Source organism: Topomyia yanbarensis, chromosome 1 (assembly GCF_030247195.1).
Source record: "Topomyia yanbarensis strain Yona2022 chromosome 1, ASM3024719v1, whole genome shotgun sequence".
Lineage (NCBI taxonomy): Eukaryota > Metazoa > Arthropoda > Insecta > Diptera > Culicidae > Topomyia > Topomyia yanbarensis.
This window is the reverse complement of record NC_080670.1, coordinates 44,133,499-44,148,811: the sequence shown is the minus strand read 5'-3', so window position 1 is coordinate 44,148,811 and position 15,313 is coordinate 44,133,499. Positions and strand designations below refer to the sequence as shown.

General features: G+C 36.7%; 1 protein-coding gene across 1 annotated transcript in view; it reads left to right on the top strand.

Annotated features, from left to right (window-relative positions):
* LOC131677481 (uncharacterized) overlaps window positions 1-15,313 on the top strand; it is a 452,688-nt gene that overhangs the window by 214,197 nt on the left and 223,178 nt on the right. The window lies entirely within an intron of this gene.

Sequence of the window (15,313 nt, the reverse complement as noted above, 5' to 3'; positions counted from 1 at the left end):
AGTGATCCGGGGATCCGTCGCTCATGGTCCAATTGAACAAAGTTGTTTTAAACCTAGCACCATTCAATACCTTAACATAGAAACGCTTGTGCCCTTCGCGCTAACATAAATCTGACCACGCATGTGAACATGCAACCAAGATCATCCGCGCACACCTACACCCACGATCTCTCATGCCTAACGCTCCGATGATCAAGTCTTTATTATAGCACATACAAATTGATAAACGCGGTCTCAAGGGCGATTATACTAACATTCGTCCCTACAAAACTATGAATTGTTCACGTGTGGAAGCGTTTACATTTGGTCCTAGCAAACCTAGGCCTTCAATCGTCGTCCCAAAAAAGCAAACTCATATACATTAAGAGTCACTATGGCCGGTTGCTCCAGTGATATGGGTAATTTCACTCACTTCCAGATCTGAACCGTGCACTTTAAATCGCAGTTCGTGCGAGCATTCAACGGACCATACGAATGTTAAAGTTCATACACGCGAAGTTACCTACACGTGACACATCCGTTAACATACAATCAAGCTCTGCACGAAAAAAAAACGAATTTATAAACGCAATTTCAAGTACGTTTATACGAACGCACGTTCCCACACGAACCGGAAGTAGTATCTTCCGGAAGGCCCTACCATCAGTTCTAGCAGCCTAGTAGATATGGTCGGGTTTCAGTTTTTTCGAACCCGGACCTTACCCGAACCCTAGAAATTGAAAACTGAAAAATATGGAATCAAACCGAGCCCTAGTTCATAACTAACTCCGAATCCGAGGATTTTTACAATCGAAAACTCGAACCCGTCCCGTGCCCAAGCATACATTTTTTTGAAAACCCGAACCAGACCCGAGCCCGAGAAGTTCGAAATTGAAAACCTGAGTCCGACCCAAACTCGACAAAACATTGGAGGATCTCAGGTCCATGTAGATACTCAGAACCAAATATTCAAAATACAAGGACGACACGAACAATTTTGTTATTCTGCTCAACATTGCTTTACACAGCTCATACAAACTATAATATGATTAATGTTATGTTTGAGCTCTATGATATTCGTCACATCACAAATCTGAATCTCATCAACGTGTACCGTATCGGAACTATTGTCGACATTTGCTTAACATTATTTTGCAAGCGGATTTTTCCCTGAAACTTGAAATAAAACCATGAGCGAATAAGAAGACTATATTCGAATGTTGCGTCTCAGGTCAACTCCTTTTTGACAGTTTTCACGACGCCACCCGCGTTACGGTTATAGGGTGTCTCTTATATAATTGTGGCAAAAAATAACTAATAATTAATTTTTTTTGAAGCAGTAAAAGGACTTAGATATGTGTGCTACTCTGCAAAATGTTTATTAAGGTTTATTTATAAAATAAAAATGTTCGAGAGTAACGTGTCAAAAATGGCGTTCAAAATGGGGGCTTTCTCGGAATAATATTTTTCGAATCTGCGGGCATTTTCGTTTTTGAACCATTCAACCAATCAACTTCGGGTTTTGCCCGCCTAAAAGAAGACAACATTCTCCGGGGCTGTAACCTACAAAATCGTAGTATTTTGAGCATTAACGACTTTGTACAGCCGGCCAAAGTGGAAAAAACATGCGAAAAAACGACACTTTATTTTCAAGTGGCCGCCTTTTTGTTTCTATATAATTATTTTTAATGTTTTCAGGTTGGGGCGCCTTTACGGAATGTAATCTTCAACGTCGTTTTGGTTTGCTGCTTGTAGACGACGAATTGCGACCTGTATCGTACCCGCAGATGAGGTCGGTTTTCAAAACACTTTTTGTTGGAGCCGCCACTTTGGACGCCATTTTTGACACCTTACACTTGAAAATTTTTATTTTATAGATGAAATCTTTATGAACATTTTGCAGAATAGCGCACATGTCATTTTACTGCTTCAAAAAAAATTATCAAACATTGGGTACATTTTGCACAATTATATAAGAGGATTCCCATAATACGGTCAAGATGGTGTCACAGATTCGTCTGATGTGTTCTTGATGTCACATCATCAGCGCTATAATGTTCGTCTGTGATGAGATATATGATCTCTTTTTCGCTTCAGATGGTATGGTGGCATACGCGACAGTGGAGTTACTTCGACTTCTTCAATATAGTTTCTGGAACGACTCTAAATCTTCACAAGTACAGTGGGTGGACAGAACATATAGTATTTTTGCTCAACTCTTTAAAATGTGGAAATTATGGTGTCTTCCCAAAGCAACCCAGATCACGCCATGGCCTTAGTAAACAATGGATTAAATGCAAATATATTGTCCGTGCTTTTCCAAAGGAGACGCGACGATTCTTTTCCGTCGCAGCAAGATTCGTAGCGCTATTCGGCGCACGATTCGTCGCAATGTATTTCTTGCGGGATGAATGACACTTTAATAAAAGGTGGTGCAATTTTGTATAAAAACTTTACTGTAAATAAACAACACGAAACTTTATAGGAACAGTTTTCAGTCAGTTTTATTGTCAAATTCAAGTAAAGTAAATAATTAGCCCACATTAAACTTGGGTAATACATATTTTTCGACGTTTTTGAGCATTTATTATCAACTGCGCCAATTCAATTCGTCGCATCAAAATGATTGAATGGCTCGTTTCCAATGAAACGTACAATACATGTATCTCGGAGATTGCTACTAAGCCAAGAATATACGTAGTTAAATCCTAATGGACAACTTTAATGCGATACCAGACAGCAGAAAATATGACGAATCCATTTGACTCGAGGGTGAAAAAATTTGTACGGTTTTATGTATGTATGTATTCATATTACGATGAAATGACTTCATTACACAGAAGCTAGAAAAATTCCGGGCCCGACCCGAACACGAGAGTTTTTAATTCCAAATATCGGAAACGTTTCAAAAAACAATACGCTCATATATATTCGGGAACAAGTTTCAGGGTGCCACTTGCCGGGAGCACTTGTGATATAGGGGAACTCGCTAGCATTAAGTTTTAGCACTTATAAATTTATTAACGTAGCTTCAAACGCGAACATACAAACGCTTGTTCCCACGCGATCATAAAGATCTCACGCTACTGCATATTGTTTGATTAAAAGAAAAAGATTCAATTAGCTGAATTGAAACAGGTTTTGTTGTTATTGTTTATTACAGCTTTAATCTTCAAGAGAACTATTTTTTCTAAAGAATTTCATTTTTAAACTTATTATTGTTATTCGAATAATTTTCAGTAATACGAGGACCTTATGTTTGACCCCGCTGGTCCCAATTTTCTCGCTACGGACATTATTATCATTCTTTAGGCATTCTTGTAGGCGTACATGCTGCGTCGGACTTTCTCGTCGGTTCCTGAAATATCTCTACGACTGTGCAAACAACCTCAAAAATGTGTTCCTTACCTATTGACGACAACCAATTTGACGCAATATAGCTCACGTAGCCACAACAATAAAATTAATTAGAACCATAAAGCAGGGTGCGGTAATTAGATTATCCTGAGTAGTTTTTTTGCTATTCGCCTCATTAGCATTTTATTACATCAAGCTGTAACACAATTTCCCCAGCGGAATTCCGGTACCTATATTGGGAAATAGATAGAGAGAGAGAGACAGGTTCCTTTCCCCCACTCATCTTCCTTCATCTATCCCAGTCCAACGATCCCATTAGCTTCTACCCGGGAAGGATAGCTGTTTAGCTTAGCCATTTTTCACCCCGCGTTGTGGTTCCGGGTGTTCGATAATGACGTCTGAAAACATTATGAAACTCGAAAATGGCACTATACTTTCGAATATCGACGTTTTTGGAATCCGCCGGTCAGTTCCGGAATGCCAGTGTCGGCTGATCCACTTGGAAAATTTGTTCGCGCTCGCCGCCGCAACCCGAATGCCGTCACGCGATGACTTGGGCCGACCGACCGACCGACCGTCCAACCGACGGGACGGGGCGGACTCTGGCTGAAGCAATTACATTAGCATCACTTTTATTGCCACTAATAAACGTGATTTGCGTTTTCGACACGGGGCTAATTAAATTAATTGAAAAGCCAAAACATCCCCAGGTGGGGGTTTATTTTTCAGTTGTTGTTTTTTTTCTCATCCCCGGCAAGAGGAACATTTTCCCTGTTCGCGAAACAAAAAATAAACGCGCGTGGACACGGAATTGGTGGAATATGATGGACGTTGCATAAATAATTCAGCTTTTTGAAGGATAGGTATATGTTGGGTGTAATTTGTCATTGCTCACTGCCACAGAACCGGTGGCAAAACAAAAAAAAAAACGAAAACAACACGATTTGGGTTGGTCTGGATCGCGGATTGGGCATCAGCGTTGGTATGTGAAAAGGCGCGGTTACCGATGTGGTTAATGTAATTGAAAGGTTGACATGATCAACCTGTCACGACTGATGTCATGATATGACCCAATGTGCCAATCGTGTATATTTTTTTTTCTCTAATTTGGGTTTTGAGTATTTCACTGAGAACAATCGTCATTTATTTTAACGCAGGTGCTCGGTATGCTTTACATTTAATTAGAAAATAAGTGTCCTATTGATTCAACTGAGGAAGCCTCGAAAAGCGTTTTTTTCAAAATGAAAAAAGCAGATTTTGCAAACGGCTAGCAAAAGCTTCATGAAAATAAATCAACAATGCCCCGAATTGATTGATTTTCATGACTGTGTAAATGGTAGCGAAAGACACTGCTTGTTTCGTTTTCCAGAGATGGCTGCTTTTTGAGGTTTTATCGGTTAAATCCTAAGGAAAGTGAAAATAAACAGAGAGGAGAAAATTTGAAATATTTTGCAGGAATTAACTTGTGTCGAGTGGCTACACTGCCGAATCGTTTGGACGTGTCTTTGTTTTCGTTCAGATTTCATTTTCGAACAGCAGTTCAGTTCGTTGAAGCTATTACCTTTCGTCTCCAGGGTTAAGAATGTGTACGTTCATTGATAATAGAAATTATACCAATAAATAGTTTTTTTCCATAACAGCTCTGTCGGTCAGTGGGAGAAGAATCATATACACATCATTCACTCATTAATAAACGTTTCATTTAAGATGAAGTCCCAAATTAGTTTCTCAAGAAAGAACTCCGTACTGATATACTGAACCACCAAGCGGTTCGGTTCAGTTATTTCGGGCACATAGACTTGAAATGATTGCAGTTGGTGGTAAAGCATGCAGCTAGAAATGTAACCGCATTAAATCGTTAAAGTTTCCACCGGCAGCTCCGAAGCTAACCCACAAAACGAGCGAGGATGAATCAGACAAAAAGCTCACCGTGCGGCAGGATTAAGTGAATAGAAGTGGAAAACTTCTTGTTGACTGCAACTGCTTAACAACAGTTTTACAGCCGCCGGTTGGTTGGATGGGTCGTTTTCTTTTTCTTTCGCTCGCTGCTTCGAGCAAAGGCAGCTCGCGGAGGTGAATGGGATCGGATGTAAGTGGATCACAGAAGTGTAGCAGAAGCCATGCAAAGTTTTCCACTGACTGCGCTTTCCAGCGAGTCAACGGTGGTGATTAAAGTATCTTTTTTTCCCTTGGTTTTCCGGTTGCCTATATCAAATGCCATTTGCTGAGTTTCTTAAGATTGCGTTTTCGCAATCTGTCATATCAGTCTGAAGCGTTCTACTGCGGGAATCGGTGATCCTGCTCTGCTCAAGATAAGCAAAAAAAGATTGTTCAGTGTCAGTAGTAAATATTATTCAATTACAGTCGAAAGTTTGATTGAAAAATTTAAAGCGGATTAGTCTTTGTGTAAACAGTAGAAATGTTGTTTGTCGAAGAAAGCGGAACTATCTTCAACCGCACAAATGATTCGACTAAGCGTTGCTGAGTCGGTGGAATTACCTTAAGTGGGTACCATTTCCACGTTGCTTATCTTTTCACAAGTATCAGTTAACATGGCCGCAACTAAAAACGAAAAACAACTTGCTTCGCCACGGAAAACTTCTTAGCACCCAACAAACATTTTGGCTGGAAATTGGTTTGATCAGTTTTTTTTTCAGGTTGTTCTCTCGAATCAAAGGCTTGTTCAGCTTTCGTTGTTAGTTGGGTATGCCAAATGCAGGGGTTCCAACAGTACAGCCTTGCGACAGTATTTCAGAGGCTGTCGTCTTCTTTTCGCTTCGACAGTTCGATGACCGAACTAAGCACGACAGCTCTCAGTAAAACTGTTATGCGACTTGCAACGTTGCCGTCTTGTACCGCACACGACGGTTTGCGCATACGTCTACAACTGTAGTTAATGTGCGATGACAGCCTCAGTTGGTTTTGCGTAACATTTCTATCGTTCTTGGTGGTAGAACCGACACGTCGATGCAATCAAAGAACGTTTTTTCTGTGAAAGTCGTGCTCTGTACATTAGTTTAGCCCAGTACGGTGCGGAATATAGAACGATTTAGAATGAATGCTGCATGCAAGGTTTTCGTGTTTTTTCATTCATTTCCCAGACGGGATCACAACCAGAGGCTTTATTTGATTTGATTTCAAACAGTTAGCGAATTTTTAACGTCGTTCGAAATTAAAAACCTGAGCAAATATTTTTAGTCGTTGTGGTAGACTGTTATGTTACGGGGAGAATCATTTGAGTGAAGCTGGATAGTAATTATTCAGTAATGGTGATGTGGGTCGAATTGGCATATCGGGGCAGAAAGCAATCGTTTAGAAGTACGTATTGCGGAAAGTTAGACGGTTTCAGAAAACGGATTTTTGATATGCCGTGTTGATGAAAATGCAGATTCCACCTAGTCACGAATCACAGCATGAACATAGGTCATGAGTTATGAGGCTTTTTTATTTCATCGGAAAGCTAAAAAATTGCGTTGCTACAATAGAGAAATACATAATATAGTTAAATTTAATTTTAAGAGGGGCGCGCCGCCGATTTCAGGCTCCTGAAATATTTTCGTGATTTGTTGGTTATGCTAATTTGTTTGAGGTGATCAACAAGCTGATGATTTTATTTGTTTTATTATGCCACTCAATAGCAAACGTGTTTGTCGAGATTGTCCTAACATTTTGTACTTTTCAAGGTACAGGCACACCTCGAAATAGGGGACGTTGGGCAGTTGTGAACCATTGGGAGTTGTGAGCAGCGCTAAGCCATAAATAATTAAAATGGGGTAACTACTAAATATTTCTACTGTCATGACCTCATTTTCTTATTAGCAATTTTATCCGAAAAACAGGATTATACCACAATTTTAATCGTCCCGTGCCGCAACCGCGAATTCAGGAGGTTTAGCGTGAATCAATAGTCACCTATCCATTGCGAATCAGATCATATTTCTAACTAATAATTAGTTTAGAATTATCTTAAAATTTAACTTCTAAAGGCCCTTTAAAAATAAGAAAAAATGCCTTTAACATTGCTTTGATTGGCGTACGTACTACAGAATAATAAAAATAAATTTCAATCACTTTTTATGTTTAATATGGAATGTATTATTATTGTTAGTGGTAAAATGCTCTAATACAGCACTTGTTTTTAAAAAATGATGGCTTTCATCATCAAGAATAGTTGAAAATGGTTTGTAAAAATATTTCCTCGGTCCCGTATTTATAAACTTTTAAATAAAAATATATTTTTCATGTTTTAAATTTTTATATCTTTAAATTTTAAAGTTCCAAAATTATTAAATCCTTGACTTCCAAAATTTCTTAATCTTCAATATTTTAATTTTTTTCCTTTTACATTTACAAAATATTAAAAATTTCAAATCTTTAATTCTTTAAATTTTTAAATCTTTGAATTTTTAAATTTTTGAATCTTTAAATTTCTAAATTTTTGAATTCTTTAATTTTTAAATTCTTAGATTTATCAATTTTTCATTTTCTCATATATTAATCATATGATTTTTTAATTCCGAAATCCTATTTTTTGAAATGTCAGCTTAAATTTTTTAATTTTCAATTTTGTATGTCATATTTAATGTTCAGTAAATTTTTTATGTCATATTTAATGTACAATAATTATTAGGGGTCGGCCAATTCAGACCTAGTAAGGGTTTATGAGCTATAGAACTACAACCGATTCACAAATAAATATTTTTTCCCGAAAGCCTGATCAATTGCTCACATTTTTTCTAAGGTAACTTTTTCCGATGTCGTTCCGTATTGTGTATTAAGGGTTCTACGCAAAAGTACATGAAAAGTCCGAATTACCCCAAATCTGTTCCAATTATGACCACCCATGTCTTATCGATTTTTGCAATGGAAATAAATGCCTATGTTGACCTAAGTTCCTATTTAATTTTCATTAAGTTTCAAATGGTGAATTTACAAGTTCTCTTTGATATAGAAAATTTTGTGGCAAATATTCCATAAAAAGTAAGAGTTGGGCCAAATTACCTAACAATAGGTTATGAGCTATAAACGTAGAAATCTGTGAATCGATTTGCGAAAACTTATCTTTTCCTGAAAGCTCGACCTCTCAAACGGTTTTTCGCGATCGCGTATCATATCGTATATATGGTAAAAGGCCCGAATTGGATCAACCCATATTCACACACAGATTAAACGAAAACAGTTGATAGTCTCGCCTCAAATAAGATATTAAATAAAAGATATTAGACGGCAGGTCCAAAATCACGATAATGCACTTAATTTAATTAATTGTTGTTGCCAACAATAATCTTGTTTTCTGGTTGACACATTTATCAAAAAAGCGCACGCTCACGAAAACTGAGAACCGCAAAATTTTGTGAGAAAATTACTGTCATGAAAATTATATACATACGCTTTTCACAGTATTACCATAGCTGAAAAATACCTGGGATCCGAATTGGCCCACTCCCCTCTAATTAAAAAAAATCGATTTCTTGATTTTAAAAATTGGCAACATTTTAATATGATGATTTTGCAACTTTGAAGCATTCAATTTTGCAATTTTTAAATATTTCGATTTTTAATTCCGAATTTTTAATTTTGATCAATATTTATATTTTTGAAAACATTGATTAATATTTTTTAATGGCTCAGTTTTTTTTAATATCCAGATTGCATACGTCACAGTAATCGGTGACAACTAAACAAGTGAAATGCTAAAAATACTTAAATTAAGTTGATCCGGGGCAGCGAATTGCACTAGTGTTGCACTTTCTGGCAGAAGTGGGAATGAACACGTCTAGTGGCCGGCTCTTTCGCTAGAAAATGCAATTTACTGCTCCGGGGTTGTTCATTAAAAAACGGCATTAGAAAACTATTTATTTAATCAATCAATCCATCATGCTATAAATCAATTTCCCAAGACAACGTAATGAAAACTGACGACTGATGTTAAATGACATCCAATGAAAATCGCGCCAGAATTCTGTCCTGGGCAAATTTTTCTACTTTTGAAAACTGCGTTTTATTATGCCTAAAGCACGTCCAAATTAATGCGCATGATTAGCATAACAGTATAACAGTTATGCTGAAAAATACACTTTACACGTTCGTTCGCTTAAACATGCGTTGATCCTTAAGCGGACCTTACACGAGACAGAAATATTGTCAATAAATATATTGATAAGACTGCTTCAATCCATCAATCTCATTTAAATTCTACAATATTGTCAATATTTCTACTCGTGCAGGGTCCGCTTTAGCGCAAATTGTTGCCGCTGCGTCGATTCAAACTCCATGCAAATGTTCAATGGTGACATCCATCATATGACAGCCCTAGACGACAATTTCACTAGTTTGGACGAAGAATGTTATCCCTCTCAGAAGGTTGTCACCGCGACAGATTATGCGAAACAGCAGACACAAAAAATGGTAAACCGACAGCCCATTCGGCTCGCTACGTTTAGCGTAGAATATTGTCAACAAAACGAGCGCGGTACAGACTGTCCCCAAACAGCACTTTTCCTCACAAGATTGCACTGTTGCCATTACAGTTTGGCTTGACGAGCGAACGTGCTGTAGCAAGAGAGCGTCGAGCACACATAGAGACATCCGATTCTGTTGCACAGCGACAGTAGTAAAAAGGCAGTCATATTGGTAAGCCTGGCCAAATGTCAAAAAAAAAAATATAAACAACAGAAACAAGTCGTTTGAAGAAACCAAGGAAGAAACATTGCGAGGGTGCCTGGAAAGTGATGTAAGACAAGTTGATCGGGATCTCTGGATCGGTTCACGTCTCGACCAGTTTCGATATTGGCAAGAGTTGTGAGTAGTAAAGTCGGTCAGCAGGGGCAAAGGAGGAAAAACACGAAGTCGGAGAAATTTGGGATATCGTAGTCTGGAGAAATTTCACCGCCGATGATCTCTCTCTTTCGAAGTGGCTGACAGCTGGATGGCACGTGAAAATTGGCATCGGTATCGGGAGAAATACCGCTGCTGAGGAACTCTCAGCACCAGCTAGCAGATAAATAAGAGCGAGTAGTGCCAAGAAGGATAAGAAATCCGACGAAGGTGGTTGTATGGAAAATTAAATCATTACGATCGACAGCTCCGAATCGATTTGTGTCTCAACAAGTGAAGATATTTGCAGCAGAACTAAGCAGGTCAGATATACCGCGATGGTTGGCAAGCAAGCAATGAAAAGCAGCAATGGAAAAAAACATGAACGATTAACACAAAATAAAAAGAGCAAAAGCACAATCCCTACTGAATTAGTACCTAACAGTGAAGCCGGATGGAAGAGGATTGCGAGATATGAGACGTTTAGGTTTAGCCGGTAGGCTTAACTACTAAAAACCAATTCGAAACTACCGCGAGTCTGGCAGCGGTGTCTGTTGAAGATTCCAGACGGACATTTACTCAATTTGTTGCTCTGAGTCGGTCGCTACATAAGGCTCGGCTCTTCAGGCCTCGGCAAAAATCTTCAAAGTTTGATGGTTTCTATAACTCTATTTTATGAAAAAAAAAAAACGAAAAAAAGCAAAAGTCTCCCTTCGAGAATTTTCTGCGCTTGGGCTGTATTTTGGTGAAAAGCTTCCAAATTAAAGGTTTTTTTTTACATCGCGTTCTAAAACTTTGATTAATATTCAGATTGAATGCGAATTTGACATGTTTGAATGTCTGATAAATATGAAAAAATTATACAAGTTTGTAATGCAATGCACAGTGGTCCAGAATGCAAATTTAGCAGGAATTTTGATATTTAACTAAAACTAAACAACTTAGCCTTATTAAGTCTTTGGAGAAGTTTTTGTAGTTTATGAGCCTCCTCTTTTTGTTAAAACAACAGTTAGAGTGGTTCTAATTTAACCAAGATCAATAAATTACCTTTTTAATCATTCTAGCTAGAGCCAAACGATCTTCAGCAAAGTTGTAGAAGGACAAATTTTGGAAAACTTTGCTGAAGATATATAAGCTCTATCTGTCATACTTTTTATTTTACAACAAATTAAAAGTCGGAGCTTAGGGTGTTTATTATCAGTTTTATTCAAATAAATTTCGCTGTATTCATTTAAAACTAAAGTAGTCTTCAGACAACTTTAAGATTGTTTCAAGGCGAATAATTTGTTTCATGGCACCATATATCTAATTATTTCCGTTGAAAAGTTATGAGCACTTTTTCGCCAAAAATGGGTTTTTTTGGAATAACAATATCACTCATTTGGGGCAAACAAAAGATAATTCTTTTTGAACTATGAATAAGGTCATGATTAGAGTTTTATTGAGCAACAAAATGGCGAACACGATATTTTTTAAAATTTCACGAAATTGATTTAAAAAAATCTATTTTTGATATATTAAGCGCTTATATCTTCTGAACAATAAAAGCTAGAGTTTTGATGTATTAGAAGAAAATGTTCGTCTTCAAATACTCTGAAAATCATCTGAAGCATAGGTTGGAAAAAAAATGAAAACTGAAAAAGTTATACTAAAAATTTTGTTTTTCAAGAATTGACTCTTTGTAATATGTTCAAATTACTTTCACGGTGAACAATATAAAAAATGTAGTTCCATTTTCATGATAGAATATTGCACTTTACAATACTTTTCTATTATTTTAAATAGTGGGTAGGGTGGATCTAATTTTTTTTATTCAGAAAATTAACGTTTTAATGGTTTGAGATAGAACTTCGCTGTGTTCCAGAAAATTGAAGAAAATGAAATTTTTTAAAAAACTTTGTTGAAGACGCTGAAACTCTATGTCGTGTACTTTTCATTTTACAAGAAATTTACCAAAAAAAATTAGGGTGTTTCTTAAAAAAATGGTTTTCTTTGTATAACTTTTGCAGTTTTGATTTTTCATTAAGATCGCTTTAGAACTACTTTTAGATATTTTGAAGGAGAACAATTTGTCTTAATATACTGAACATCTAGCTTCATTCGTTAGAAAGTTATATATACTTTTTACTAAAAATAATCTATTTTTTAGTAAATATTGCAAGATATAAAAAATATCGTATTTGCCATTTTTTGTGATCTTTACTACAAAGCATGCTATTTCATATGAAAGCAACGGTATTTAATGTTCAGTGTCCAAATCGAAGATAATTGAAAGTCATATTTTGTATATAAAAGTTCTTATAACTTTAAAACGAAAAAAGTTTAGTAGTTGGTGTTTTAAAGCAAATTATGCACCCTAAAATAATCTTCAAGTTGTCCAAAGGGTACTTTAGCGTAAAATAAAAACTTCAAAAGTTATAGAAATAAAACCGTTTTTTAAGGAACACCCTAAAACTTACATTTGAATTTCTCGTGCAATGGAAAGTATAAAAGCTAGAGCTTGCATATCTTCAAAAAAAATTTCTAAAATGTGTTGCTCTACAACTTCATCGAAGACAGTAAAGTTCTATCTCAAATCGTTAAAAAGTTCTGTTTTAAATATTGCTCAGTTTAGAACCACCCTAGCATCGGTTTAAACAAAAACACAGTACAACAACTTTGCCAAACATGTTGTAAGGCTAAGTCATTTAATTTTAGCAAAAAGTTAAATTGCCTGCTAAATTCGCATTCTGGACCACTGTGCAATGATAGAGACAGGAATTAGAACAAAATCGCTTAAACGGCGGATATGGATTGAGGGATATGGATGGGCCCAGAACAAAAATAAAAAAAATAGAAGAAATATTTTTACTCCCGTGAGGCATGAAAAAAAATACTTTTTAACAAAAGTGAAACGAATTTTTTTTTATGATTATCAGTCAACCCTAGAAACAATATAAAACTACAAAAAATACATTATTTTTTTATCATTCCACGGAGTAGGATTGAAAAATAAAAAAGGGGATCAAGTCTCCTCAGTCTCCCCTATTCCTGTTGGCGCTAACGTCACAATTGTATAAAAGGGCAGTGCTGGGTAGAACATTAATTCGTAGTAAAACTGCAGGCTACACTGGCACAATTTAAAGACCCATCTTTCCGATGAGCCTTAAAAAAATGAAACCAAAACTATAACCACACAAACTTCGCACCGATAAGCGCCAACTCAATTTATCACAGCTGTAAGCTATCCTTTCATTATAAAACAGCACATTTCCCCAATTGCCAAACTGGTAAACTCTCCCCCGAATATCGAACATAATTTTTCGTGTGCTGCAATGTCGTCGACCGTAAAGTAAACGTCTTTACGGTAATGGGCTTCGACGTTCAGGAGGAAGCCGTTTGTTCCACACACTGACTGGCCTATATAGCATCGGGTTTTTTTGGTCTGCCGATAAAACGGACGACAGTTTATTTTTCCCCCTTCTACGGGTTTGGATACGTTGGTAGGTAGGTGGTACATACATACATTTCGGCAAAGTCCTACCTTGCCGCCTCAAAGTTACACTCCGTTCGGGTTTGTTATGATGGTAATTCTAATCCACTGCCAGCAATAATATTTTCGCTTTATTTTTACGAGCCGACGGCTTTTTTCATTTTTCGTTGAATAAGTAAACGAAGAAAAAAAATGGACCTACGGTACATCAAATGTGACAGTGAAAAACACTTCCGAAGTTTAGCTCTCTATATATACTTGGTCGGATTCGCGCACTGTTGCCGGATAAAGTACTCACGATCCGGCAGACATATCTATTACGAAATAAGACTGACAGCACGAAGAATGAGGCTAAAAACGAGCGAAAAAGACCTTTTATGAGAAATTACATCTCGGCAACTTTGTCATCGCATTAGGAGCTGATCGGATTTAGAAAGAGCATCATTGATGGTGGGCCCCATTTGGCTCATCCACAACATTTCAAAACCATTAAAATGAATGATGACATCTTAATGCTATAAAATTTTTCACTTTTTTTTTATTTCCGCGTGGAGGATCCTTTTCTTCCCACTGCACTCGATTTCTTCCATCGTATGAATATAAAGCTTTTATTTGTCATGAATATTCTTTCCGTATGTCGTACGCAGAAGATACGTGCAATGCTCAATGCTCTTTCACTTGCTCACCCACCGTACTTGAACCCACCTTCCACCTCCGCCCTACCGACCAGCATAGCAAGATTTCAGGTTCCGCTTTTCATATTTCTTTGCTAAACCCATTTCATAAATTGAATTTCGTGCCTGGCTTTAATTCGTACAACGAGGTAAAGGAACTTTCGGGAAATCGAACCTTGTCATGAAGTTGTTTTCTCGCTTGTTGCCGCGATGTCATGGCTTTTTATAGACATCAGTACTTCAGCATCTGATGGAGTTTAGTTCTAACCAACAAAACAGTATATTTGAGACGGGTTTAGTTAGGTTGTACGGCTCTTTTTGGAGTTTATTGGACCCAAACTAGGTCAATTCTTGTGGCATCTTGTCCAAGAAGCTTAATTTTCCATTTGGTCAAGGCTCCGAAAAAGGCAACAACAGGCGGATTTTTCTTTATCAAATTTTGCGTCAAATTGTTTTTCTTTCGTATGTATATAACTTCTAATATCAAACACAATGAATGGCGAGTCCAAAACAAATCCATGTTTGTCTTTTATAAAACTTTGTTGATGCTTCTTGCATGATCTGAAAATGACTAAAAGACCGTAGGATGAGAAACAAAATCCATGTTTTCAACTTTTTACCTATAACCACATTTTTCCATCTAGTCCAATTTAAATTTGATGATATTGTTAGATGATTTGAGATAAAAAAGGATTATTGCTTCTTTTTAATTGTGAAGTAATGGAAATCAAATAACTTGCAACGTGACATATCAAAACTTCGAAAAAGTTTAGTGGACCACACCAACGGCTTGCATAAAATGCCTAACCTACATTTTTTCTTACTACTTTGAATATACTTTTTGAAACTGTATTGTGAAAACATTAAAGATTTATTCATTTTTGAGAAAACACAGTTGATCTTACGTAACGTGACAGATGTTTTCTGCTGTAAATCAATTCCATCAAGTTTGATTCAACAATCTAAAATCATCTTCGATTCTAATGAAACTTTTTACGTTTCATTTATATGGGAG